The following is a 4,868-nucleotide window of genomic DNA, read 5'->3' as shown; positions in this document are numbered from 1 at the left end:
CCCCCACACACACACACACACACACACACACACACACACACACACACGAGTCCCCACTTCCCCCTGGGCCAGGTTTGCGGAGGGCAGGGCAGGGAGAGCTGAGAAGGGAAGGTTTCAGCTAGCGGTGTGACAGCCTTGAAGCTGGCTCTCTCTGATGGGCATTTTCATGTTACCCAGCCTCCTTTCTGCATCTTGACCCCCCCCCCCCGGCCCCGCAGGCCCATCACCATTCAAGGGCAAAACACAAGTGGGCCGAGTCTGCACACGGGCCAGGCTCCGTACAAGGTGCAGGGTGGTGGCCTGAACACCCAGCAACCCAAGAACATGGGGCAGTGACACATTTGTTTGAAAGTGAGTAGATTTTCAGTTTCAGCGTCTTATTAACTTTGGTTGTGCAGCTGCACTTGGCCAGAAAGTCTTACAATGAAGTGGCTAGTGTGAAAACGGAGTAGCCATTAAGTCTCACTGCCCAGCTGTTACTTATGCTCCAGATTACCTCCGCTGCAGCGTGCACTTTGAACCTCGCAGCAAAAAAGCCTTCCTTCAGATCCTATGCCTTCTAATTCTTTAAGCAAAAGTCCCACAAGTTGTAGTTTAAGAAAGAGCAGTTTCAATTCAGTGAGATTTCAGGAGAGGAACTAAGGGATTTATAGGAACAGAAACTGCTTTGCATTCAGTGAACTTTGGTGAGTGAAAGGGCGAGGGCTACTCCCTCTATCTTGCGCCGAATCCTCCATTTTGGGCAGCCATGTGCTCGGCAAGGCTTCTTCCCAGAAGCCCAAGCCTCTGCTAGCCACACCCAGGACTTCTTTAAACTAACCAATGACAATCAAGGGAAGTGCGCGCCATAGATATGACCACATCCTGTGTAACAAGACACAGACTTGTGCCTGGCCAATCGGCAGGGCCCACAGTCCTTTCTCCTCCCCTTACTCCAACCCCCTATAAAACCCCTCTCCCCACAGGGCTGGCTCTCTCTTTGCCACTTGCAGCTGCGTCGGTAAGGAGGGTAGGGGAGCCAAACCCAGGTTTGAATAAAAGACTCTGCTTTTGCATCAGACTCAGCTGCCTCCCTGGTGGTCTTTTGGGGATCCTGAAATCTGGGCATAACAGTGAGGTGATCTCCTGACTTTAAATTTAAACATCACAGGGCGAGGTTGGCTCTGAGATAAGAAACAGAATAAATTCTCTCCTCAGGGCGGCACTGAGGCTCAGACCGAACCAGAGATCATGGCGTTTAAAGGGGCCCAGAAGATCCAGTGGAAAGAGAACTGTAACACATCCCTGGAGAAGAGGGGTAAGGGCCTCACTCTTTTGTGGTTCCTTCTTTTGCTTCCGTCTTCCTCACCCCATGACCCCGGGGGCTCTGGCCGCGTGCTGGCGCAGAGCAAGGCACACTCAGCTCCCAGCTTCCGCTGGAGACACACTGTCACTAGTGGAAGGAAAGGCCTTGAGGTGCTGTCCCCTGAGACGCAGAAAGATCCAGATGTTTCCTCACGTTCGAACTGACTGAGCCCTATGGGTGCACTGGCACAGCTTCTTTCTATAAAGGGAAGAGGGGTTGTGCATGACTGCTCCCAGGCCTGAGGCATTGAGTCCCAGGGCTGGCAACGCCAAGGCATGGAAGAGTGAGGGAGGGTCCTAGCAGGAGTTGCAGGCCGAGGCAATAACCTCAGAATAACCTCCCGACAGCCTGGGGTTCCTCAAGGAGGCCTTAGTTTAACTGCTTTAATATCTGTTCCAACACACGGGCAGCCCACAAGCTGCCCAAGAAGGGCAGACACACGTGTGTCATTACCCACAAGTAAAAGCTGCCTCCACTGTGACCTGCAGCTCAGGGGCCAGAAGCTCCATTTACGGAATCCATAGGCTTTATGATAATGACCTTGACTGCAGTAATGGCTGACTTCCTCATTTCGGTGACAGTCAGAAATGCCTCAGAAAGCAAAGATAATGACAAAGGTCACAATCTGAAGCCACTGTGGAAAGCAGAATTACAGTAAGAAAAGAATCCTGTATTCGTAGAATTAAAGTTGTATATCCTTACACATGGATGAATGTCATTTTGAATCTTCATTGGTCATATCTGGAATTTGGTTTAACTCTGAGACAAAAATGTTGATCACTTCATTTCAATTACTTAGTTCTAAGATTCTGTAATTCCATGCTCCATTTATTTTTTTCTCAAATTCGGTGAGAGTAGCTTGCTGGGCAGGGACTTTTTCTGCAGAAGCACCTGCAGGTCTACAAGGCCACGTCCTCAGGCCTTCCACCCCACCCTGCCCTGTCCTCCCCCCACCCCTAGAAATGGTGGAGAATGGTGATGCTGAGTTAAGGCAGAACCGATGCTGACTTCACTGCACCCCTCCCGTTTGCAGGCAGCAATTTGCAGCAAAGGATGCGTGTGGTCCAGGAGGAAAAGGTGAAGGTGAACATCGGCCAGAAAGGAAACGTAACATCCATTGTAATGTCTCATAAAACCTTAATGGAGGGAACATCCACGAGCAAAGGTTCCAAGGCTGGAGCGAGCCTGACGCACACAGTTTCGAGACCTGCCATTGCTGACTGAAGATGGGTGCCATGCCCAGGCACGCAGGCTGGCTCCTCCTGGGCTCAGGAGTGGGTGGGGATCCCAGACTTCCCACACTCTGTCTTCCACTCACTAACTCAAGTGCAAGTGCCCAGCCTTGATTTTTTTACTCAATAAATGTTAGTGATTCGCACCTATGCCCTTCTCTTATAGGGAGAACAGAGCAAAGTGTGTCTGACTGATGGCAAAGCCAAGGGGTCGGGGGAGAGCCTCACCTGGAGTGAGGCCCTCAGCCTGGGGCATCACCAACCTGGGGGGGGTGCGGGGGAGGAGTCTCGCATGGGAGTGAGGAGCCTGAGTTCAGGGCAGTCTGTGACATCACCAGCTCAGGACACAGGAGTCACTTGGTCTCTTGGAACATAGTTCAGTCCTCTTTACGAGGCCATTGGACTAGATGGTCTCTACAACCCCGTCCCGGTGCCAGATTCCGTGGTCGGTGAACAGCATGCAGTGACTCTGTTAAGTGCCGTGCTCTGTGTCACAGGAGCTGCGATGGCAGAGGTGGACAGGGAGTGACCTCTGAACCCCTCAGCATGCTGCCTCACGGCTGTGACTGCACTAACACTCAGGAAATTCTGAACCAGGAGCCCCGCATGTGCATTCTACACAGGCCCTGTTCCTGTGAGCCAGCTGGGACTAACTGTAACAGCCATTTTCCCACGAGCAGCTAGAGCCTGGCAGGAAGCCAGCCCTGGCACCTGCAGACAGGCAAGGTGGGTGAGATGCTGTCTGAGGAGGCACTTCCAAGGGGTATGAAATGCTCTTGACCCTCTGCTGCCACTTGCTGTTTCTCAACCCTAGGATGAGACTGCCACCTGCTGGTCATGGGCATGAGCTCTTTGAAGGCCTCCGGGGCAGGTGCCTTTCAGTAGGAGGTGTCCAGAAAGGCTGGGCATGCTGCATTCGGCAGTTGGCAATACTTGGCAAAGGCTCCCTCATGCCGACTTCCAAACTAAACAGAAGCAACGCAAAAACTCCTTCTCTGACCTCCTGAAGAAACCCCAAAGTGGCTTTCATTGGTTTTATAACAGCACTGTGTGTCAGGCATCAAGTATTCAATAATAAATGCCACTGGTAAGATAGTTATTAAGACTGTCATCGACAGATTCACTGGGTCCCCGTGTGCTGACGTGCAGGGTGACACTCATTCTGAGTGTGCTGATGTGCAGGGTAACACTCATTCTGACTGTTGACGTGCAGGGTGACACTCGTTCTGCGTGTGCTGACGTGCAGGGTGACACTCATTCAGTGTGTACTGATACATAGGGTGACCCTCAGCGTGTACTGACATGCAAGGTGATGTATACTTATGACCACCAGGTTCAACCACCACCTTCAGGCTACTAGTTGGAAGAGACGTCACAATCAGCAGGCAGAGTCAGCAGGAAGTGGCAGAAGGTGCAAAATGTAGAGCCATGGAGCAAATTATCAGAAGAGTGTTCTGAGGGCTTCTCTGGTCCCCCCCACTCCCACTGAGAACTCCGTGAAAGTCCTGCCTTCAGTGGCAGCTAGATCACCAGGAAGAGAAGAGGGAAGGCAAGTCCTGCCCAGTGAGTGGGCAGGACTCCTGTGTGGGGAGGAGGAGTGGAGCCTGTGGAGGGAGGAAGCTCTCCTGGACCTCTGTCCAGTCCCAAGTTCACATCCCAGAGGACAGTGGTATAAGGCGTTCTTTTCAGACAGTTCTGCTCAACTGCCCACACTCACCACAGGAAGCACCTGGAGCCAGAGAACTGTGCTCCCCCTCATTCACAAAGAAACACACCCAAAGTGCTTCAGGTCAAGGAGAATGTGCTTACTGCCATTTCTTGGTTTTCCTTTAGATAATTTTTTTACCTTATCTTCTAACTCGCCGATTCAGTCCTCAGTTTCTTCTAGTCTACTGTTGCAACCTTCTATTGTGTTATCACAGCTATGTCACTCTTCATTTGCTCTTGATTCTTACTCATGTTGGTGAAATTCTCATTTGGCTCCTTATAATTCTCATTGAGCTGCATGTATTTTTCATCCAGATGTTTGAGCATCCTTATAACCATTACTCTGACAAATTACTGGCCTCCATTTCATTTAGTTACTTTCCTGGCAATTCCTCCTTTTCTTTCCTTTGGGGATTGTTTCTTTGTTCCCCCATTTTTGCTGTCCTGTTGTAATCATTTCTATGTATTTTTTTAAAAAAAAGAAGATATCAAGATAATAAGGATATCAAAGGACAAATATGACCCAGAATTTCTTTGTTTCAACATGTCCTTGGACAGAAAAACTGGAATGAGGATGGCCCTTA

The 4,868-nt window shown here is 50.5% G+C and overlaps 1 long non-coding RNA gene across 1 annotated transcript in view; it reads left to right on the top strand.

Annotated features, from left to right (window-relative positions):
- The first annotated feature begins 1,077 nt into the window (after positions 1–1,077).
- LOC106724505 overlaps positions 1,078–4,868 on the top strand; it is a 23,045-nt gene continuing 19,254 nt past the window's right edge. The window contains exon 1 of the long non-coding RNA XR_001360319.1: positions 1,078–1,156. This is a non-coding gene — a long non-coding RNA (uncharacterized LOC106724505). The remainder of the gene's footprint in view (positions 1,157–4,868) is intronic.

This window comes from Myotis brandtii, unplaced genomic scaffold (assembly GCF_000412655.1).
Source record: "Myotis brandtii unplaced genomic scaffold, ASM41265v1 scaffold853, whole genome shotgun sequence".
Lineage (NCBI taxonomy): Eukaryota > Metazoa > Chordata > Mammalia > Chiroptera > Vespertilionidae > Myotis > Myotis brandtii.
Note: the sequence above shows the minus strand (reverse complement) of the source record. Positions and strands in the feature narration are given on the sequence as shown.